Below are 24,798 nucleotides of genomic sequence, written 5' to 3'. Positions count from 1 at the left end.
AGGATTCCGGGATTAAATGACTGTGACGAGCTTCAAACTCGCGATTGTTGGGCGTGATGACAAATGCAAAAGAATCAAGGGATTCTATTCCGACATGATCGAGAACCGACAGATGATTAGCCGTGCCATGATAGAGCATTTGGACCTTTTTCACTGAGAGGATGGGATGTAGCCATTGACAACAGTGATGCCCTACATACAGCTTGCCATGGAAAGGAGTAAGAAGGATTGGATGAAGGCAGTAGGAAAGCAGAGATTCAGAAGGAGCACAGCATCTTCATACGCCTATCTGAAATTCCCATCGATGATCTACATAAGTATTTCTATCTTTATTTTCTATTTATTTATTATTATTATTCGAAAACTCCATAACCATTTATTATCCGCCTGACTGAGATTTACAAGATGACCATAGCTTGCTTCATACCAACAATCTCCGTGGGATCGACCCTTACTCACGTAAGGTTTATTACTTGGACGACCCAGTGCACTTGCTGGTTAGTTGTGCGAGGTTGTGAAGAAAGTGCTGAGTTATAAACGTGCATACCAAGTTGAATGCCATTATTAGAGATCACAATTTCGTGCACCAAGTTTTTGGCGCCGTTGCCGGGGATTGTTCGAGTATGGACAACTGACGGTTCATCTTGTTGCTCAGATTAGGTAATTTTCTTTTTGTTTTATTTTCAAAAATTTCTCAAAAAAATTTTTTTCCCTATTTTCGAAGAAAAAAAATTTATTAAAAATAAATTATTCTATGGCTTCAGAATTTTTAAGAATAGATTCTAGAGTTTCATGTAGCATGTTGAAGCCTGGCTGGCTGTAAAGCCATATCCAAATCCATTTGGAATGAGACTTCAACTAATCACCTTAATACATGTAATGCCATCCTAAAGCTGGCTGGCTATTAAGCCATGTCCAACCCTTGGATTGGAGCTTTAGGCTAACATTGAAAGATTCCTGGAATTCTTATTAAAAATTTTGAATTTCTTATTTTTTTCCTATATGTTTTTCGAAAAATATAAAATAAAATACAAAAAAATAATAAAATCATAAAAATAAAAAATATTTTGTGTTTCTTGTTTGAGTCTTGAGTCAACCTTTAAGTTTGGTGTCAATTGCATTTTTCTAAAAATTTATGCATTTTTCGAAAATCCATGCATGGTGTTCTTCATGATCTTCAAGTTGTTCTTGGTAAGTCTTCTTGTTTGATCTTGATATTTTCTTGTTTTGTATCTTTTGTTGTTTTTCATGTGCATTTTTGCATTCATAGTGTCTAAACTTTAAAGATTTCTAAGTTTGGTGTCTTGCATGTTTTTTTTGCATCAAATTTTTTTTAAAAATATGTTCTTGATGTTCATCATGATCTTCAAAATGTTCTTGGTGTTCATCTTGACATTCATAGTGTTCTTGCATGCATTATATGTTTTGATCCAAAATTTTCATGTTTTGGGTCATAGTTGTGTTTTTCTCTCTCATCATTAAAAATTCAAAAAAATAAAAATATATCTTTTCCCTTTTTTCTCTCAAAATTTCGAAAATTTGAGTTGACTTAGTCAAAAAATTTTTAAAATTAGTTGTTTCTTATAAGTCAAGTCAAATTTTTAAATTTAAAAATCTTATCTTTTTCAAAACTTTTTTCAAAAATCAAATCTTTTTCATTTTTCTTTTATGATTTTCGAAAATTTCAAAAATTGTTTTCAAAATATTTTCTTAATTTTATTTCAAAATTTTTGAAACTTAACTAACAAATAATGTGATTGGTTCAAAAAATTTGAAGTTTGTTACTTTCTTGTTAAGAAAGGTTCAATCTTTAAATTCTAGAATCATATCTTTTAGTTTCTTATTAGTCAAGTAATTAATTTTAATTTAAAAAAAATTATCTTTTCCAACCATATCTTTTTAATCATATCTTTTTATCATTCATTTTTCAAAATTTTATCTTTTTCAAAAATTTGATTTCAAAATATCTTCTTATCTTCTTATCTTTTCAAAATTGATTTTCAATTTTTTTCAACTAACTATTTGACTTTTTGTTTATTTCTTATCTTTTTCAAAACCACCTAACAACTTTTCTCTCTCTAATTTTCGAAAATACCTCCCTCTTTTTCAAAAATTCTTTTTATTTAATTAATTGTTTTAAATTTTAATTTTAACTTTATTTCTTATCTTAATTTTCGAAAATCATTAACTCCTTTTCAAAAATTATTTTCGAAAACTTTTCTCTCATCTTATTCTATTTATTCATTCATTTACTAACACTTCTCTTCATCTCAAATCACTGCCCATATCCTCACCCTTGTGTTTGGATTATTCATTCTTCTTCACTCTTATTCCCTTTCTTCTTCTACTAACATAAAGGAATCTCTATACTGTGACATAGAGGACTCCTCTTCCTTTTCTGTTCTCTTCTTTCTCATATGAGCAGGAATAAGGAAAAAGACATTCTTGTTGAAGCTGATCCTGAACCTGAAAGGACTTTGAAGAGGAAACTAAGAGAAGCTAAATTACAACAATTCAGAGATAACCTTACTGAAATTTTCGAACAAGAAAAGGATATGGCAGCCGAACCCAACAACAATAATGCAAGGAGGATGCTTGGTGATTATACTACACCTACTTCCAAGTTTGATGGAAGAAGCATCTCAATTCCTGCCATTGGAGCAAATAATTTTGAGCTGAAACCTCAACTAGTTGCTCTAATATAACAAAACTGCAAGTTTCATGGACTTCCATCAGAAGATCCCTACCAGTTTTTAACTGAGTTCTTACAGATCTGTGAGACTGTTAAGACTAATGGAGTAGATCCTGAAGTCTACAGGCTCATGTTTTTCCCTTTTGCTGTAAGAGACAGAGCTAGAACATAGTTGGACTCACAACCTAAGGATAGCCTGGACTCTTGGGATAAGCTGGTCACGGTCTTCTTGGTTAAGTTCTTTCTTCCTCAAAAGCTGAGCAAGCTTAGAGTGGATGTTCAGACCTTCAAGCAAAAAGATGGTGAATCCCTCTATGAAGCTTGGGAAAGATACAAGCAGATGACCATAGGGCAGGCATACATCATTTGCATATGTTTGAATTGTTTGGGTTTGCCTATTTGTTTTGGATTTCTATATCATATATGCTATATTACCTGATTACATGCTACTTGTTCTACTTGTACCTTAGTTGTGTATTACTTGTCTGCATTGATTGTGTTTGTACAACTGAGAGATCCCTCATGATGGTGTTGGTGGATGTTGGGGGCTGTTCTTGATGAGATGAATTGATAATGCGATTGCATAATGATGATGATTTTTGAATGAGATCATGTGAGCCCCCTGGGTAGACGCAGTGATGTGATTTCACTAGCTCCAGGCGAGGGTATGATGTATTGATATAAAGTTGCTGAGGCAGAACAACTGGTAATGGTTTTGCTTATGATTCTAAGTCTGATTTGTGAAAGAATCAGCGAGTTGGGAAACATGTGTAACATGAACTAGATTTAGTATCCCCTTACAACAGATGCCTATTTATGGATTAGTGAGAATCTAGGCTGGATACTTGGTGAAAAGGAGTTTAGGATGCTTAGTGAGTTTTTGTTGCAGTGCATTGTATTTATTTGGCACTTTTACCGTACTGGGAACCCATGGGCCCGGGGTTCTCATTCCGTATATATTTCTTGTTTTTCAGATACAGGTCCAAGTGCTCAGAAGTGAGCTGCGGTTCGTCTGAGAGCCGGCGAAGATCTTCATTTTCTCTACTTTGTGTTTTGCTTAGAATCTCTCCACCTTTGTTTTGAAGATATTATGTTATGTGTTGAACTCTTTTGGAACTTGCCTATAGAGGCTCTTATGTTTCCTTTGGGAGAGATTAGGATGCACTGTTGTCAACTACTTTCATATTGTACCCTAGCCGGCCTAAACTTCGCGGGTCGCGACTAGTGGCTATTTACTTATGTTATATATATCTATCTGTTATCTATCTCTTAATCTCCTTTATGCCTTGTCCGTATATCGCTTTCGGCTTCGCGGTTTAACTTTTCGTTGTCGAAACGTGAGTGATACGTCTTCGCGATTTTATTTCTACTCCTTTCAGGCTTCTCGATTAATACTCCTTTCGAAATTACCTATATTTATATATTAAAAATCCACCTGAGAGTCGTACCACCGTAATATCATTGACTTATGACTCGAGCATAAGGATTTGAATATTAGGGTGTTACATTATGGTATCAGAGCAGTTCGTCCTCGTGAGCCTGAGGGATGGAACTGCTTATGCTTCAATGCATACTCTGAGTCTGTGCCTGTGCTAGTTAGGGTATCTAACTGATACATCTAGCATGAAGTCCATGAGTGTACCTTTGGTACTTTGAAGCACTATACTTCCGATATTGAGACTGATCAACTTGATATCGATTGTTTGGTGTGTATAGGAACCAGATGGCGCCTCGTGGACCCAGTCGGGGACGTGTGAGAGATCGTACTAGCAGGCAGGAACCGGAAGTCAACCTGAATAACCCGGTAAACCTTATGGCGGCATTGGAGAATATGGCTGCTGCTATACAAGCCACTGCGGAGGCTCTTGGGCAACAGATAAACAATAATGGCAATGGCGGAAGGGAAGCTCAGGGCCCGATGACACTGGCAACTTTCTTAAAGGTTAATCCACCTAAGTTCAAGGGAACCACCAATCCGACTGAAGCTGATACTTGGTTTCGGGCCATGGAGCGAGCACTGCAAGCGCAATTGGTGCCTGAAGAGCAGCGTGTTGAATTCGCTACCTATCTGCTCACGGGGGAAGCATCACATTGGTGGCAAGGGGCTCGACGTCTCCTGCAACAGGGGAATGATCCTATCACTTGGGATGCCTTCTAGGTGGAATTCTATAAGAAGTACTTTCCGAATTCCGCCAGAACAGCCAAGGAACTGGAGTTACTACAGCTGAAGCAAGGTGCTATGTCCGTATCTGAGTATACAGACAAATTTGAGGAGCTATTCAGGTTTTCCCGCATGTGTCAGGGAGCTCCAAGAGACTTTGAGGAATGGAAGTGTATTAAGTATGAGGGAGGACTTCGAAGTGAAATCCTGAGCTCCGTTGGACCGATGGAGATTAGGGTCTTCTCTGAACTTGTGAACAAGAGCCGTATTGCTGAAGAATGTGTGAGGAAGGTTGTTGAGGCAAAGAATGACCGTCGGGAGTCCCACCGCAGGGAGCACAATCAAAAGTACCTAACAAGGGGTCAAGAGTGTAAGAGAAGAGGATACTCACAACGTTTTCCCCAAAGGCGAAATGACCTTGCGACGAATAGGAATTCCCAAGGAAAGGGTAGGGAAAAACAAATAGTGGCTGCCTCGGATGTTTTGAGCTGTCAGAGGTGTGGAGGTCATCACCCAAATAGACCGTGTCGTTATGGTTCGGGTTTGTGTTACAATTGCGGCAAGCTAGGACATTTGGTCAGAGATTGCCCACACCGGAAGGATCGGGAGACTGCCAGGCCCGATTTTCGTACCTGAGGTAATAAGAAAAACTGATAACTTAATTCTTTACATAATGCTGAAGGCTGGTATTCACTCATAATACATGGTCGAATGAAAAATTATGATCTGTTCTAGATAACCCTAAGCTATCTTAATAGAAGGTTTGGTGAGCATAAATGATTAGGTAGGCCTTTAACGGAAGGCAACCTCAGAATGGAATGACTGGTGGGTGGCGTCAAAGCCATCATTCGGGAACTCCGTGTCGAGGTAGATTGGAACTTTGCCATGGTTGTAGAGGAGTTGGACATGTGTCCTAGAAATGTCCTAAGAAGGTCAACCGGAATACTACCAAGAGCTAACAACAAGGTCGTGTGTTCACTGCAACAACGGGGGATACCGTTAGATCCGACAGTTTGGGAATTGGTAAGCGAAAGATTGGTAACGACGTGCTAAAGGTACGATTAAGTTGGTATGTGGTTTTGGCTATCATAGATAGAGTCTAGTGAATGCCAGTCATGCTAAGTTGTGGTTGAGTACTTGAGGAAGTAAGTGATAAAGCTCGTACTAGACGAGAGGTCAGAATAAAGCAGCGGAAACTTGTGGAAGCAGTAACACAGGATAGCTACGAATAGGAGTTGTAAAAGTTTAATATAGTATCTTATGTTTGAATATTAGAAGGGTTAAGCGGGTTACTGCAAGTAATGATCCCAAATTAGTTGGAAATGATTACGGCTGCGAGCTTTGATGGTTCTAAAGCAGATGAGGAAATTATCATTAATGCACAATTGGATTTAGATGATGAGAGAGTGCAAGTTGTGGTGTTGAAAGATGAGTACTGTGATGTTTGGTCATAGTGATCTTGGTTTTAGTTTGAGATTTATAATGATTGATTTTGAATGACGAATGTGAAAACCATTAATCGAAATGTCGATGCGGTATTGAGATTGGTTTGAGGAAACCCGTGACAGGTGGTAAACCCCAATTTTTGGAGAGGTACTGTTGAAAATTTTTCCCCAAGAATTTGAAAGAAGTGTTGGTTTTGGTTTTGAAGATGATTTTGGATATAAGTAATTTTAACAAAAGAGATGCGTTTCAAATGCTTTTATAGATTATTAAAGGAAATGCGAACTCTTATGATTTTGTTAACTCGCTATTCCGAACTCATTTGGTTTCTAGAAATGAAAGGGGTTTTTGATTGATAAGCCAGAGGCTTTATATCAGCAAGTCATGAAGAAATTTGAGGGTTTGAGAATAAGAAAGTAAGTTTGGAGATTATGCTTGGAGTTGAACTGTGATTAGAGGAATTGGCTTGGCAAAGAGAGAGAGAGAGAGAGGATAGTGATGGAGTATGATTAAGGTGTGGTGATGATCATTGATTGATTATAGTGACGTGGGATAATGGCTATGATTAACGATGATGGAAATCTTATTAATGACATGATTCGAGATTTAATAAGGTGTGAGTTGATGAGCCGGTAAAAGTAAGGGACGAGGCTGTTGGTCGGCGTTGAACGAACGACCGAGACCCTCGTAGATAGAGAAATCAGAGTGCGGCAACAGAAGCGCGCAGAGTAAAAAGGATCTTGGAGCTGTTATGCGTTTGATATAAAGGCAGCTATGCTCACGTACTCGTAGTGATGGGTGGAATTTTCGAGGACGAAAATTTCTGTTAGGGGGGTAGAATGTAATACCCGGTCTAACCGAAATTGATTAAATAATAAGTTAAGTAGGAGCGAATAGGGTTGGAAGATTTTGCAATTGGAATTTGATGATTTAAATATGATATTTGGATTCAGTGAGTTTTTCTGAGTCGGAAGACATAGTTTCCTGTGTAAAAGCGCGCAGTGGAATTTTGACCGGCAGTACCGGCTGAGACCTGTCTGGTACTGCAGCTGAGAAATTTGATTATGAGTAAATAATATTAAGAAATGAGGAATTATGATTAGGGGAGGTAGAAATATTTAAAGTGCGGTTTGAAGCGCTAATCTTAAAGGTTTTGGCCCAAAATTGGGCCAACAGACAAAAATAAGTGAACTGGGCCTAAGTGGGCCCAAGACCCAACATATATAAACATTAGTTATGAGCATTTCAGCTCATTTTTACCCTAAAAGAGTAGTGTGGGGCGCTGATTTGAGAAGAGAGAAGAGAAGAGAGAAAACCTAACTCTCTTTGATCTTCAAACCACCATAACTTGAGCTACGGAGCTCCGATTGACGAGCCGTTTGCGGCCACGCGTCGCTCTTCTCATCCTCTACATTTCTATCTAAGTTTTGTGGTGAGTATTCCATTCATCTCTGCCCAGTTTTCGAATTTCCCCACTGTTACACATTTTTGGGAAGTTAGTGTTGAAATCTTGTGATTTTGGGTGTTTAGGGATACTCCAACATGGATTCTAAGTGGGTTCTATCCCTACTTCATATGGGCTGAGGTAAGAAGTGCTCAAACCCTTGTGATTTATCATCCTTATGAGCCCTAGGTTGATGTATGTATGTGATATTGGTTATGTTAGTGTATTTGGTGATTTTGATGCACAATTGGGAGGTTGGTATTGCTTGTGGAGCTTTGGTGAGGCTTGGAGCTAAGGGTTGGTGGAGACTTCCATAGAAGAGGCTCAATTGATTTGGCTACAAGAGGTACGGTTTAAGTTTCATTTAAGTACCGTGTGGTGTGATGAGAATTCCTAGGCTAGATGCCCCTAGGATTAAGTTTGGATTGTGTAAATGGTTGATGCTAATATGCATAGTTGGTATGTAATGTGAATTGATGATTGGGTTGAGAATTGTGTGGCCTTGTATGCTTGGTGTATTGAAAATTTGATGTATTGGGTAATGAGTATTAATTTGTGGTTTATGCATTTAAATTGTGAAATTAGGCCGGAGGCCGTAAATTTTGGGCCGGAGGCCGAAAAGAGGTAAGGGAGGTAAGTTGATGTGTGCATTGTATGATGACACAAGTGATTGGATGAATTTCATGTAATGAATATATGAATGATTGGGTTGGTTATTGGATAATGAGGTTTGAGGAGTTGAAGTGTGGAAATTGGTAATTTTGGGTGAAATTGTATAGATGAGGTATGTTTGATTTTGGTTGAGATATATTATGTGGTCATATATGTGAGTATGATTATTGATGCCTTGATGGTATGATAATGCATGAGAGATATGTATGTTGTGATATATGCTTGAGAAATGATTAAGGTTGATTTGGGAGTGAAACCACGTGATAGTGAGTATGATATTGGTTATGTATAGTGATGGTTGATTGGAAATAATATTGTTGGAAAATTTGGATGAGGAAGGATGTATGGCATGTTGATATGTTTGTAATTTAGCCATTCGTTTGAAATAGGTAAAGATGGTTATATGGCGATTTGTGAATTGTGGCAAGGTATTAATGTATGAGTTGAGGAGGCTTGATGTTGATTTTGGTATATTTTGATTGGTTTCAAAAAGGGTTGAAATTGGCATGTTTTGGTTGATTTTGAAAAGAGTTGAAAATGGCTTGTTTTGAAAATGGCACTTTGTGGTTTTATATGAAAACATGGTTTTTGGGCATACTTTGACGGGACATAGCTTGGACTACGGATCTTTGTTTTGTGCCAAATCTGTTTAGAAATGAAATTGGATCCGGGATGTCCATGCCGTTCGAAGAACGGGTGAAAAACGATTTAAAATGAGGAAGTTATGTCCGTTGGAAGATTGGGGGTTGAATCTGTGAATTCTGCAGTTTTTAACTTAGAAAATTTTTAGCAGAATAACCCCTTGCGCGTGGGCGCACTTGGCGCGTATGCGCCGATCTTCCAGAAAACGCCATCCACGCGTGCGCGTGATGTGCGCGGGCGCGCCGATAGTGCTGCACCCAATGCCCAGCCATTTTCCAGAGAGTTGTGCCAGAACTGTGCCAGCTTTGTGCCTGGGGCACGAGAGTATCTCCGCGTACGCGTGGTTGACGCGTGCGCGTCGATTTGGCAGATTTTTAATACACGCGTTAGCGTGCATGACGCTTGCGCGTCGATGAGTTTTTAAGGACATCCACGCGTGCGCGTGGAGTACGCGTACGCGTGGCATTGTCTTCATGCCAAAGTTGATATTTGAGTTTTAAAAGCCAAATCTCATACTTCTAAGCCTCCGATCTCACCACTTATATCTTAAATCTTTATGATATGCCTAGCTATTAGAAAAGGGCTAGTGAATGAGATAACTTGCGAGTGAAGCAAGGGGAAAATGAATAATCAATGAGGATCATTGAGGATTATGTGAGATGGGGAGGATGATGGTGGAAGTGCTTGTTATGCCATTGGCCGAAGGGCCGTAATTGTTTATGAATTGGCTGGTTCTAGATTGAACCGTGAGCCGGAATAGCTGTGTATGCTATGAATATTGGCTGGTTATGGATTTAACCGTGAGCCGGATGGATGATATGGATGTTGATCCATGGATGAGAATTCATGCATGTTTATGCTGAATTATTGATAATTGTGATTTGCACTTCCACTATCTGAGTTACGAGTTTCCCTGGGTAGTAGCAGTGGCTAGTCCACTTGCTCCGGGTATGAGACGAAAAATGATGTTTATGATAAATGAATTAATTATGGAGTTTTGAATGAATGTAACTCAGATACCTGGGTAGTAGCAAGGGTTGTGGTTCGTCCCGCTTGCTCCGGGTCAATGCTTGTGTTTTCTCTCTGGTTGTAAGGGTGACAGGGCACCGATACCCTCTAATGGCGACAGGGCGCAGATACCCTCTAATGGCGACAGGGCGCAGATACCCTCTAATGGTGACAGGGCACATATTCCCTCTAATGATATTAATACGCAACAGAGAGACTGTGCCCGGGTTAGCTACCGGACACGTCGGGTTGGCTTGATAACCGACAGATGATATCATCAGCCATAGGGCAGGCATACATCATTTGCATATGTTTGAATTGTTTGGGTTTGCCTATTTGTTTTGGATTTCTATATCATATATGCTATATTACCTGATTACATGCTACTTGTTCTACTTGTACCTTAGTTGTGTATTACTTGTCTGCATTGATTGTGTTTGTAAAACTAAGAGATCCCTCATGATGGTGTTGGTGGATGTTGGGGGCTGTTCTTGATGAGATGAATTGATAATGCGATTGCATAATGATGATGATTTTTGAATGAGATCATGTGAGCCCCCTGGGTAGACGCAGTGATGTGATTTCACTAGCTCCAGGCGAGGGTATGATGTATTGATATAAAGTTGCTGAGGCAGAACAACTGGTAATGGTTTTGCTTATGATTCTAAGTCTGATTTGTGAAAGAATCAGCGAGTTGGGAAACATGTGTAACATGAACTAGATTTAGTATCCCCTTACAACAGATGCCTATTTATGGATTAGTGAGAATCTAGGCTGGATACTTGGTGAAAAGGAGTTTAGGATGCTTAGTGAGTTTTTGTTGCAGTGCATTGTATTTATTTGGCACTTTTACCGTACTGGGAACCCATGGGCCCGGGGTTCTCATTCCGTATATATTTCTTGTTTTTCAGATACAGGTCCAAGTGCTCAGAAGTGAGCTGCGGTTCGTCTGAGAGCCGGCGAAGATCTTCATTTTCTCTACTTTGTGTTTTGCTTAGAATCTCTCCACCTTTGTTTTGAAGATATTATGTTATGTGTTGAACTCTTTTGGAACTTGCCTATAGAGGCTCTTATGTTTCCTTTGGGAGAGATTAGGATGCACTGTTGTCAACTACTTTCATATTGTACCCTAGCCGGCCTAAACTTCGTGGGTCGCGACTAGTGGCTATTTACTTATGTTATATATATCTATCTGTTATCTATCTCTTAATCTCCTTTATGCCTTGTCCGTATATCGCTTTCGGCTTCGCGGTTTAACTTTTCGTTGTCGAAACGTGAGTGATACGTCTTCGCGATTTTATTTCTACTCCTTTCAGGCTTCTCGATTAATACTCCTTTCGAAATTACCTATATTTATATATTAAAAATCCACCTGAGAGTCGTACCACTGTAATATCATTGACTTATGACTCGAGCATAAGGATTTGAATATTAGGGTGTTACATACCTTGTGTTTAAGACCCAAGGGTGTTCTTCTGTATACATGGAGAGGAAGCATGAAAAGCTTCTCTCAGTACAGAGTCAAATAAAGCCCCCCACAATCAAGCTCTAAGTTTGGTGTTGGGAGGCCACAGCCAAACTTTAAGTTTGGTGTTGAATTCCCACATCCAAACTCTAAGTTTGGTGTTGGGAGTCTAACATTGACCTGATCACCTGTGTGGCTCCATGAGAGCCCACTGTCAAGCTATTGACATTAAAGAAGCGCTTATTGGGAGGCAACCCAATTTTTATTTATCTAATTTTATTTTTATTTTACTGTTCTTTAATGTTTTATTAGGTTCATGATCATGTGGAGTCACACAAAAAATACTAAAATTAAAAATAGAATAAAAAATAGCAGAAGAAAAATCACACCCTGGAGGAAGGACTTACTGGCATTCAAATGCCAGTAAGGAGCATCTGGCTGGCGTTTAACGCCAGAACAGAGCATGGATCTGGCGTTGAACACCAGAAACAAGTAGCATCCTGGCGTTTGAACGCCAGGAATATACCTTGAGGAGAGTTGGCACTGAACGCCAGAAACAAGCATGGAACTGGCGTTCAACGCCAGAAACATGCTGTAATTGGGCGTTGAAAGCCCAAAATAAGCATCACTTCGGCGTTTAAATGCCAGAATTGTATGCAAAGGCTTTTTACATGCCTAATTGGTGCAGGGATGTAAATCTTTGACACCTCAGGATCTGTAGACCCCATAGGATCATCTCAGGATCTGTGGACCCCACAGAATCCCCACCTACCTCAACTCACCTTCTCTCTTCTTCTTTACATTCATCCTCTCTTCCCCATAAACTCTCTTCCCCAAAAACCCTTCACCAATCACCTCAATCTCTCTTTCCAATTACCCCCTTCACCAGTCACATCCATCCATTCTTTCCCAAAAACCCCACCTACCTTCAAAATTCAAAATTTCTTTCCCACCCAAACCCACCCTAAATAGCCAAACCTACTCCCTCTCCCCTCACTATATAAACCCCTCCATCCTTCTTCATTTTCACACAACACAACCCCCTTTTCTACACCTTGGCCGAATACACCTCTCCCCCCACTCTCCTCTATATTTCATCTTCCTCTTCTTCTTTTCTTTCTTCTTTTGCTCGAGGGCAAGCAATATTCTAAGTTTGGTGTGGTAAAAGCATAGCTTTTTGTTTTTTCCTTAACCATCTATGGCACCTAAGATCGGAGAAACCTCTAGAAAAGGGAAAGTGAAGACAAAAGCTTCCACCTTCGAGTCATGGGAGATGGAGAGATTCATCTCCAAAGCCCATCAAGACCACTTCTATGATGTTGTGGCCAAGAAGGTGATCCCTGAGGTCCTTTTCAAGCTCAAGAAAAATGAGTATCCGGAGATCCGACATGAGATCCAAAGAAGAGGTTAGGAAGTTCTGACCAACTCCATTCAACAAGTCAGAATCTTAATGGTTCAAGAGTTCTATGCCAATGCATGGATCACTAGGAACCATGACCAAAGTATGAACCCAAATCCAAAGAATTATCTTACAATGGTTCGGGGGAAATACTTAGATTTCAGTCCGAAAAATGTGAGGTTGGTATTCAACTTACCCATGATGCAAGGAGATGCACACCCCTACACTAGAAGGGTCAACTTTAATCAAAGGTTGGACCAAGTCCTTATGGACATATGTGTTGAAGGAGCTCAATGGAAAAGAGACTCTAAAGGCAAGCCGGTTCAATTAAGAAGACTAGACCTCAAGCCTGTGGCTAGAGGATAATTGGAGTTCATCCAACGCTCCATCATCCCCACTAGCAACCGATCTGAAGTTACTGTGGATCGGGCCATCATGATTCATAGCATCATGATTGGAGAGAAAGTAGAAGTTCATGAAGTTATCTCCCTTGAATTCTATAAAATAGCCGAAAAGCCCTCTACCTTGGCAAGGCTAGGTTTTCCTCATCTTATTTTTCATCTGTGTTACTCATCTGGAGTTATCATAGAAGGAGACATCCCCATTGAGGAGGATAAACCCATCACTAAGAAGAAGATGGAACAAACAAGAGAGCCCACTCATGGATCCCAAGAGACGCATGAGGAATCTCATCACCAAGAAATCCCAGAGATGCCTCGTGGGATGCACTTTCCTCCCAACAACTATTGGGAACAACTCAACACTTCTCTAGAAGACTTGAGTTACAATATGGATCAATTAAGGGTGGAACATCATGAACACTCTATCATTCTCCATGAGATTAGAGAAGATCAAAGAGCAATGAGGGAGGAGCAACAAAGGCAAGGAAGAGACATAGAAGAGCTCAAGGACATCATTGGTTTTTCAAGAAGAAAGCACCACCATCACTAAGGTGGACTCATTCCTTGTTCTTATTTTTTCTGTTTTTCGGTTTTTATGCTATATGTGTGTTTATGTTTTGTGTCTCTACCTCATGATCATTAGTATTGAGTAACTATGTCTTAAGGCTATAAATAATTCCATAAATCCTTCACCTCTCTTAAATGAAAAATGTTTCCAATTCAAAAGAACAAGAAGTACATGAACTTCGAAATTATCCTTGAATTTAGTTTAATTATATTGATGTGGTGACATTACTTTTTGTTTTCTGAATGAATGCTTGAACAATGCATATTTTTTATCTTGTTGTTTATGAATGTTTAAATTGTTGGCTCTTCAAAGAATGATGAACAAAGAGAATGTTATTGACAATCTGAAAAATCATGAAAATTGATTCTTGAAGTAAGAAAAAGCAGTAAAAAAGCAAAAGCTTGCAAAAATAAAAATAAAAAAATAAAAAAATGGCGAAAAAAATTAGAAAGAAAAAAGAAAAAGCAAGCAGAAAAAGCCAATAGCCCTTAAAACCAAAAGGCAAGGGTAAAAAGGATCAAAGGCTTTGAGCATCAATGGATAGGATGGCCCAAGGAAATAAAATCCAGGCCTAAGCGGCTAAATCAAGCTGTCCCTAACCATGTGCTTGTGGCATGCAAGTCCAAGTGAAAAGCTTGAGACTGAGTGGTTAAAGTCGTGATCCAAAACAAAAAGAGTGTGCTTAAGAACTCTGGACACATCTAACTGGGGACTTTAGTAAAGCTGAGTCACAATTTGAAAAGGATCACCCAGCTATGTGTCTGTGGCATTTATGTATCTGGTGGTAATACTGGAAAAACAAAGTGCTTAGGGCCACGGCCAAGACTCATAAAAAGTAGCTGTGTCAATAACACTATTTGAAATTCTAAGTTCCTATAGATGCCAATCATTCTAAACTTCAAAGGAGAAAGTGAGATGCCAAAACTGTTTAGAAGCAAAAAGCTACAAGTCCCGCTCATCTAATTAGAATTAATATTCATTGATATTTTGGGATTTAGAGTATATTCTCTTTTTTTTATCCTAAATGAATTTCAGTTGCTTGGGGACAAGCAACAATTTAAGTTTGGTGTTGTGATGAGCGGATAATTTATACGCTTTTTGGCATTGTTTTTAGATAGTTTTTAGTATAATCTAGCTATTTTTAGGGATGTTTTCATTAGTTTTTATGCTAAATTCACATTTCTGGACTTTACTATGAGTTTGTGTGTTTTACTGTGATTTCAGGTAATTTCTGGCTGAAATTGAGGGACCTAAGCAAAACTCTGATAGAAGGCTAACAAAGGACTGCTGATGTTGTTGGATTCTGACCTCCCTGCACTCGAAATAGATTTTCTGGAGCTACAGAACTCCAAATGGTGCGCTCTTAACGGCGTTGGAAAGTAGACATCCAGAAATTTCCAGTAATATATAATAGTCCATACTTTATTCGGGATTAGATGACGTAAACTGGCGCTCAACGCCAGTTCTACGCTGCATTCTGGAGTCAAACGCCAGGAACACGTCACGAACCAGACTTGAACGCCAAAAACACGTTACAACTTGGCGTTCAACTCCAAAAGAAGCCTCTGCACGTGTAAAGTTCAAGCTCAGCCCAAGCACAAGCCAAGTGGGCCCCGAAAGTGGATTTCTGCATCAATTACTTACTTCTGTAAACCCTAGAAGTTAGTCTAGTATAAATAGGACATTTTACTATGGTATTAGACATCCTGGATTGTATTTTTGATCCTGTGATCACGTTTTGGGGGCTGGACATTCGGCTATGCCTGAACCTTCATCACTTATGTATTTTCAACGGTGGAGTTTCTACACACCATTGATTAAGGGTGTGGAGCTCTGCTGTACCTCGAGTTTTAATGCAATTACTACTATCTTTTATTCAAATTCAATCTTATTTCAGTTCTAAGATACTACTGGTACTTCAACCTGATGGATGTGATGATCTGTGACACTCATCATCATCCGTCCCTATGAACGCTGCCTAACAACCACTTCCATTCTACAAGCGAAAGCTAGAGTGTGTATCTCTTGGATTCCTAATGCACGACGCATGGTTGCCCTCGCCTGACAACCGAGCCTTCTATTCCGTAAGATGGTGGCATTCATGAGAATCCAAAAAGTCTAAACCTTGTTTGTGGTATTCTGAGTAGGATTCCGGGATTGAATGACTGTGACGAGCTTCAAACTCGCGATTGTTGGGCGTGATGACAAACGTAAAAGAATCAAGGGATTCTATTCCGACATGATCGAGAACCGACAGATGATTAGTCGTGCCGTGACAGAGCATTTGGACCTTTTTTACTGAAAGGATGGGATGTAGCCATTGACAACGGTGATGCCCTACATACAGCTTGCCATAGAAAGGAGTAAGAAGGATTGGATGAAGGCAGTAGGAAAGCAGAGATTCAGAAGGAGCACAGCATCTTCATACGCCTATCTGAAATTCCCATCGATGATCTACATAAGTATTTCTATCTTTATTTTCTGTTTATTTATTATTATTATTCAAAAACTCCATAACCATTTATTATCCGCCTGACTGAGATTTACAAGATGACCATAGCTTGCTGCATACCGACAATCTCCGTGGGATCGACCCTTACTCACGTAAGGTTTATTACTTGGATGACCCAGTGCATTTGCTAGTTAGTTGTGTGAGGTTGTGAAGAAAGTGCTGAGTTATAAACGCGCATACCGAGTTGAATGCCATTATTAGAGATCACAATTTCGTGCACCATTCTTCCAAGTAATAAACCTTACGTGAGTAAGGGTCGATTCCACGGAGATTGTCGGCTTGAAGCAAGCTATGGTAATCTTGTAAATCTTAGTCAGGTGGATTCTAATGGTTATAATGGTTTTTGAATATAAAGATAAATAAAGCATAAAATAGAGATAGAGATACTTATGTAATTCATTGGTGGGAATTTCAGATAAGCCCATGAAGATACTGTGTTCCTTTTGAATCTCTGCTTTCCTACTGCTTTCATCCAATCATTCTTACTCCTATCCATGGCAAGCTGTATATAGGGCGTCACCGTTGTCAATGGCTACTTTCCATCCTCTCAGTGAAAATGATCTAAATGCGCTGTCACAGCACGGCCAATCATCTATCAGTTTTCGATCATGGTTGAATAGAATCCAGTGATTCTTTTGCGTCTGTCACTACGCCCAACACTCGCGAGTTTGAAGCTCATCACAGTCATCCCATCTCAGATCCTACTCGGAATACCACAGACAAGGTTTAGACTTTCCGGATCTTAGGAATGGCCGCCAATAATTCTATCTTATACCACGAAGACTCTGATCTTTCAGAATGGAGGCTAAGAGATACGCGCTCGATCTAAGGTAGAACGGAAGTGGTTGTCAGGCACACGTTCATAGGTGAGAATGATGATGAGTGTCACGGATCATCACATTCATCATGTTGAAGTGCAACGAAAATCTTAGAATAAGAATAAGTTGAATTGAATAGAAGAACAATAGTAATTGCATTAATACTCGATGAACAGTAGAGCTCCACACCTTAATCTATGGTGTAGAAACTCCACCATTGAAAATACATAAGAATAAAGTCTAGGCATGGCCCAATGGCCAGCCTCCCCAAATGACATATGAATTCGAAAATAGGGAAAATAGACCCGATCAAAAGACAGACCCTTAGTACAATAGTAAAAAGTTCTATTTATACTAAACTAGCTACTAGGGTTTACATAAATAAGTCTAAGTGCAAAAATCCACTTTTAGGGCCCACTTTGGTGTGTGCTTGGGCTGAGCTTGAGCTTTACACGTGCAGAGGCTTCTCTTGGGGTTAAACACCAATTTGTAACGTGTTTTTGGCATTTAACTCTGGTTTGTGACGTGTTTCTGGCGTTTTACTCCAGAATGCAGCATGGAGCTGGCGTTGAACGCCAGTTTGCGTCGTCTAAGCTCGAATAAAGTATGGACTATTATATATTGCTGGAAAGTCCTGGATGGCTACTTTCTAACGCAATTAAGAGCGCGCCATTTGGAGTTCTGTAGTTCTAGAAAATCTATTTTGAGTGCAGGGAGGCCAGAATCCAACAGCATCTGTAGTCCTTTTTCAGCCTCCTATCAGATTTTTGCTCAAGTCCCTCAATTTCAGCCAGAAAATACCTGAAATCACAGAAAAACACATAAACTCATAGTAAAGTCCAAAAATGTGAATTTTGCATAAAAACTAATAAAAATATCCCTAAAAGTAGCTAGATCTTACTAAAAACTACCTAAAAACAATGCCAAAAAGCGTATAAATTATCCGCTCATCACAACACCAAACTTAAATTTTTGCTTGTCTCCAAGCAACTGAAAATCAAATAGGATAAAAAGAAGATAATATACTATAAATCCCTAAATATCAGTGAATATTAGTTCTAATTAGATGAGCGGGACTTGTAGCTTTTTGCTTCTGAACAGTTTTGGCATCTCACTTTATCCTTAGAAGTTTAGAATGATTGGCATCCATAGGAACTCAGAGTTCAGATAGTGTTATTAATTCTCCTAGTTAAGTATGTTGATTCTTGAACACAGCTACTTTTATGAGTCTTGGCCGTGGCCCTAAGCACTTTGTTTTCCAGTATTACCACCGGATACATAAATGCCACAGACACATGACTGGGTGAACCTTTTCAGATTGTGACTCAGCTTTACTAAAGTCCCCAATTAGAGGTGTCCATAGCTCTTAAGCACACTCTTTTTGCTTTGGATCACGAATTTAACCACTCAGTCTCAAGCTTTTCACTTGGACCTGCATGCCACAAGCACATGGTTAGGGTCAGCTTGATTTAGCCGCTTAGGCCTGGATTTTATTTCCTTGGGCCCTCTTATCCATTGATGCTCAAACCTTGGGATCCTTTTTACCTTTGCCTTTTGGTTTTAAGGGCTATTGGCTTTTTCTGCTTGCTTTTTCTTTTTATTTTTTAAATTTTTTTTGCCACTTCTCTCTTTTTTTCGCAAGCTTTGTTCTTCACTGCTTTTTCTTGCTTCAAGAATCAATTTCATGATTTTTCAGATTATCAATAACATTTCTCTTTGTTCATCATTCTTTCAAGAGCCAACAATTTTAACATTCATAAACAACAAGATAAAAAATATGCACTGTTTAAGCATTCATTTAGAAAATAAAAAGTATTGTCACCACATCAATATAATTAAACCAATTTCAAGGATGAATTCGAAACTCATGTACTTCTTGTTCTTTTGTATTAACAACATTTTTCATTTAAGAAAGGTGAAAGATTCATGGAATTATTCATAGCCTTAAGACATAGTTACTAAATACTAATGATCATGTAGTAAAGACTCAAAACATAGACAAACATATAACATAAAACTAAAAAACAGAGAGATAAGAACAAGGAAGTGAAGGAATGAGTCCACCTTAGTGAGGGTGGCGCCTTTTTCTTGAAGGACCAATGGTGTCCTTGAGCTCCTCTATGTCTCTTCCTTGCCTTTGTTGCTCCTCCCTCATAGCTCTTTGATCTTCTCTAATCTCATTGAGAATGATGGAGTGCTCTTGGTGTTCCACCCTTAATTGGTTCATGTCATGACTCAATCCTTCTAGAGAAGTGTTGAGTTGGTCCCAATAGTTGTTTGGAAGAAAATGCATCCCTTGAGGCATTTCAGGGATTTCTTGATGATGAGCTCCCTCAAGCATCTCTTGAGATCCATGAATGGGCTCTCTTGTTTGCTCCATCATCTTCTTAGTGATGAATTTGTCCTTTTCAATGAGGATGTCTCCTTCTATGACAACTCCAGCTAAGTTGCATAGATGGCAAATGAGATGAGGAAAAGCTAGCCTTGCCAAGGTAGAGGGCTTTTCGGCTACTTTGTAGAGTTCTAGAGAGATGACTTCATGAAGTTTTACTTCCTCTCCAATCATGATGCTATGGACCATGATGGCCCGATCCACAGTTACTTCAGATCGGTTGCTAGTGGGGATGATGGAGCGTTGGATGAACTCCAACCATCCTCTAGCCACAGGCTTAAGGTCCAGTCTTCTCAATTGAACCGGCTTGCCTTTTGAGTCTCTTTTCCATTGAGCTCTTTCCACACATATGTCCATGAGGACTTGGTCCAACCTTTGGTCAAATTTGACCCTTCTAGTGTAGGGGCGTGCATCTTCTTGCATCATAGGCAAGTTGAACGCCAACCTTACATTCTCCGGACTGAAATCTAAGCATTTCTCCCGAACCATTGTAAGCCAATTCTTTGGGTTTGGGTTCATGCTTTGATCATGGTTCCTAGTGATCCATGCGTTTGCATAGAATTCTTGAACCGTTAAGATTCTGACTTGTTAAATGGGATTGGAGAGAACTTCCCATCCTCTTCTTCTAATCTCCTGTCGGATCTCTGGATATTCACCCTTTTTGAGCTTAAAAGGGACCTTAGGGATCACTTTTTTCTTGGCCACAACCTCATAGAAGTGGTCTTAATGGGCTTTTGAGATGAATCTCTCCATCTTCCATGACTCAAAAGTGGAAGCAATTGCCTTCCCTTTCCTCTTTCTTGAGGTTTCTCTGGCCTTAGGTGCCATCAATGGTTATGGAAAAACAAAAAAGCTATGCTTTTACCACACTAAACTTAGAATGTTGCTCGCCCTCGAGCAAAAGAAGAAAGAATAGAAGAAGAAGAAGAAGAAGATATGGAGGAGAGGGAGAGAGGTGTAAGTTTCGGCCAAGGGGGAGAAGAGATGGTAGTGTTGTGTGAGAATGAAGAATGATGGAGGGGTTTATATAGTGGAGGGAGAGGGGTTTGGTTTCGGCCATTTAGGGTGGGTTTGGGTGGGAAAGAGATTTTGAATTTGAAGGTAGGTGGGGTTTATGGGGAAGAATGGGTGGAGGTGATTGGTGAAGGGTATAGTGATATTGGATTGTGTGAAGAAGAGAGAAGTGGGGTAGGTGGGGATCCTGTGGGGTCCACAGATCCTGAGGTGATCCTGTGGGGTCCACAGATCTTAAGGTGTTAAGAATTTCTCATCCCTGCATCTTTTAGGCATTTAAAATGCCCTCTTTATGCAATCCTGGTGTTTAACGCCAGACTGCAGCTTGTTTCTGGCGTTAAACGCCCAAATGTAGCCTGTTTCTGGCATTTAACGCCATCCTGATGCTTGTTTCTGGCGTTAAATGCCAGACAGATGCTTGTTTCTGACGTTTAAACGCCAGACAACTCTTCCTCCAGGGTGTGCTTTTTTCTTCTGCTATTTTTTATTCTGTTTTTAATTTTTGCAATTGTTTTGTGACTCCACATGATCATAAACCTAATAAAACATAAAAGAACAATAGAAATATAGATAAATAAAAATTAGGTTGCCTCCCAATAAGCGCTTCTTTAATGTTAATAGCTTGACAGTGAGCTCTCATAGAGCTTCACAGATGTTCAGAGCATTGTTGGGACCTCCCAACACCAATCTTAGAATTTGAATGTGGGGGTTCAACACCAAACTTAGAGTTTGGTTGTGGCCTCCCAACACTAAACTTAGAGATTGATTGTGGGGGCTTTGTTTGACACTGTATTGAGAGAAGCTTTTCATGCTTCCTCTCCATGGTTGCAGAGGAAGATCCTTGAGCTTTAAACACAAGGTAGTCCCCATTCAATTGAAGGACTAGCTCTCCTCTGTCAACATTAATCACAGCTCCTACTGTGGCTAGGAAGGGTCTTCCAAGGATGATGCATTCATCCTCATCCTTCCCAGTGTCTAGGATTATGAAATCAGCAGGGATGTAAAGGCCTTTAACCTTCACTAATACGTCCTCTACCAATCCATAAGCTTGTTTTATTGACTTGTCTGTCATCTCTAATGAGATTTTTGCAACTTGTACCTCAATGATCCATAGTTTCTCCATTACAGAGAGTGGCATAAGATTTATACTTGACCTTAGGTCACACAGAGCCTTTTCAAAGGTCATGGTGCCCATGATACAGGGTATTAAGAATTTACCAGGATCTTGTTTCTTTTGAGGTAATGTCTGCTGAACCCATGTATTTAGTTCACTAATGAGCAAGAGAGGTTCATCTTTCCAAGTCTCATTACCAAACAACTTGGCATTCAGCTTCATGATGGCTCCTAATATTGAGCAACTTGCTCTTCAGTTACATCTTCATCCTCTTCAGAGGAAGAATAGTTTTCAGAGCTCATGAATGGCAGAAGAAAGTTTAATGGAATCTCTATGGTCTCTATATGAGCCTCAGATTCCTTTAGGTCCTCAATAGGGAACTCCTTTCTGTCTGGAGGACGTCACATGAGGTCTTCCTTATTGGGATTCACGTCCTCCCCTTCCTCCTTGAATTTGGCCATTTTGATAATATCAATGGCCTTGCACTCTCTTTTTGGATTCTCTTCTGTATTGCTTGGGAGAGTACTAGAAGGAGTTTCAGTGATTTTCTTACTCAGTTGACCCACTTGTGCCTCCAAGTTTCTAATGGAGGACCTTGTTTCATTCATGAAACTTAAAGTGGCCTTAGATAGATCAGAGACTATGTTTGCTAAGCTAGAAGGGCCCTACTCAGAATTCTCTGTCTATTGCTGAGAAGATGATGGAAAAGGCTTGCTATTGCTAAGCCTGTTTCTTCCACCATTATTAAAGCCTTGTTGGGGATTTTGTTGATCCTTCCATGAGAAATTTGGATGATTTCTCCATGAGGGATTATAGGTGTTTCCATAGGCTTCACTCATGTAATTCACCTCTGCCATTGCAGAGTTCTCAAGATCATAAGCTTCTTCTTCAAAAGATGCTTCTTTAGTACTGTTGGATGCATTTTGCAATCCATTCAGACTCTGAGAAATCATGTTGACTTGCTGAGTCAACATTTTATTCTGAGCCAATATGGCATTCAGAGCATCAATTTCAAGAACTCCCTTCCTCTGAGGCGTCCCATTACTCACAAGATTCCTTTCAGAGGTGTACATGAATTAGTTATTTGCAACCATGTCAATGAGTTCTTAAGCTTCTGTAGGCATTTTCTTTAGGTGAATGGATCCACCTGCAGAATGGTCCAGTGACATCTTAGAGAACTCAGATAGACTATCATAGAATATATCCAAAATGGTCCACTCTGAAAGCATGTCAGAAGGACACTTTTTGGTCAACTGCTTGTATCTTTCCCAAGCTTCATAGAGGGATTCACCATCTTTTTGCCTGAAGGTCTGAACATCCACTCTAAGCTTGCTCAGCTTTTGAGGAAGAAAGAACTTGGCCAAGAAGGCCGTGACCAGCTTATCCCAAGAGTGCAGGCTATCTTTAGGTTGTGAGTCCAACCATGTTCTAGCTCTGTCTCTTACAGCAAAAGAGAAAAGCATGAGCCTGTAGACTTCAGGATTTACTCCATTAGTCTTAACATTATCACAGATCTGTAAGAACTCAGTTAAAAACTGATAGGGATCTTCTGATGGAAGTCCATGAAACTTGCAGTTCTGTTGCATGAGAGCAACTAGTTGAGGCTTCAGCTCAAAATTGTTTGCTCCAATGGTAGGGATTGAGATGCTTCTTCCATAAAAGTTGGGAGTAGGTGTAGTATAATCACCAAGCATCCTCCTTGAATTATTGTTGGGTTCAGTCATGTCTCTTTCTTTTTCGAGATTCTCTGTAAGGTCTTCTCTAAATTGTTGTGCTTTAGCTTCTCTTAGCTTCTTCTTCAGAGTCCTTTCAGGTTCAGGATCTGCTTCAACAAGAATATCCTTGTCCTTGCTCTTGCTCATATGAAAAAGAAGAGAACAGAAAAGAAAAGGAATCCTCTATGTCACAGTATAGATATTCCTTTATGTGAGTAGAAGAAAAGAAGAATAAGAATGAAGAAGAGAAAAATTCGAACACAGAAGAGAAGAGAGGGTTTGAATTTTAAGATGAAGATAAGTGTTAGTAAATAAATAAAATAAATAGAAAGAGATGAGAGGGAGAGAATTTCGAAAATTATTTAAAAAAAAGGTTAGTGATTTTCGAAAATTAAGAGAAGAAATAAAATTAAAATTAAAATTTGAAACAATTAGTTAAATAAAAAGATTTTTGATAAAGAATGAGGAGTTTTTGAAAATTAGAGAGAAAAATGTAGTTGGGTGATTTTGAAAAAGATAAGAAACAAACAAAAAGTCAATTAGTTAGTTGAAAAAGATTTGAAAATCAATTTTGAAAAGATAAGAAGTTAGAAAAGATTTTTGAAATTGATTTTGAAAAAGATATGATTTGAAAAAAGATATGTTTGAAAAGATATGATTGTAAAGAAAAATATGATTAAAAAGATATGATTGAAATTTATTTTAAAAAAAAAATTGAAAAAGAGATTAAAAAGATTTGATTTTTAAAATTAAAATTGATTACTTGACTAACAAGAAACTAAAAGATATGATTCTAGAATTTTAAAGATTGAACATTTCTTAACAAGAAAGTAACAAACTTCAAATTTTTGAATCAATCACATTAATTGTTAGTAAAGTTTTCGAAAATTATGAAATAAAATTAAGAAAGAGATTTTGAAAATCAATTTTTAAAATATTTTCGAAAATATAAAAGAAAAATGAAATAGATTTGATTTTTGAAAAAGTTTTGAAAAGATAAGATTTTTAAAATTGAAATCTTGACTTGACTAACAAGAAACAACTTATTTTAAAAAATTTTGACTAAGTCAACCCAAAGATTTCGAAATTTATAAGAGAAATAAGAAAAATATATTTTTTATTTTTGAATTTTTAATGAGGAGAGAGAAAAACACAAATATGACCCAAAACATGAAAATTTTGGATCAAAACCAATGATGCATGCAAGAACACTATGAATGTCAAGATGAACACCAAGAACACTTTGAAGATCAAGATGAACATCAAGACTTATTTTGGAAAAAATTTCAAGAAAAAAAAAACATGCAAGACACCAAACTTAGAAATTTTTTATGTTTA

General features: G+C 38.8%; 1 non-coding gene across 1 annotated transcript; it reads left to right on the top strand.

Moving 5' to 3' along the window:
* Positions 1 to 22,968: 22,968 nt before the first annotated feature.
* LOC112799534 (small nucleolar RNA R71) lies at positions 22,969 to 23,076 on the top strand. Its single transcript, XR_003201109.1, has one exon. It is a non-coding gene; the product is annotated as a small nucleolar RNA R71 (small nucleolar RNA).
* Positions 23,077 to 24,798: the final 1,722 nt, after the last annotated feature.

This window comes from Arachis hypogaea, chromosome 4 (genome assembly GCF_003086295.3).
Source record: "Arachis hypogaea cultivar Tifrunner chromosome 4, arahy.Tifrunner.gnm2.J5K5, whole genome shotgun sequence".
Classification (NCBI taxonomy): Eukaryota; Viridiplantae; Streptophyta; class Magnoliopsida; order Fabales; family Fabaceae; genus Arachis; species Arachis hypogaea.
Note: the sequence above shows the minus strand (reverse complement) of the source record. Positions and strands in the feature narration are given on the sequence as shown.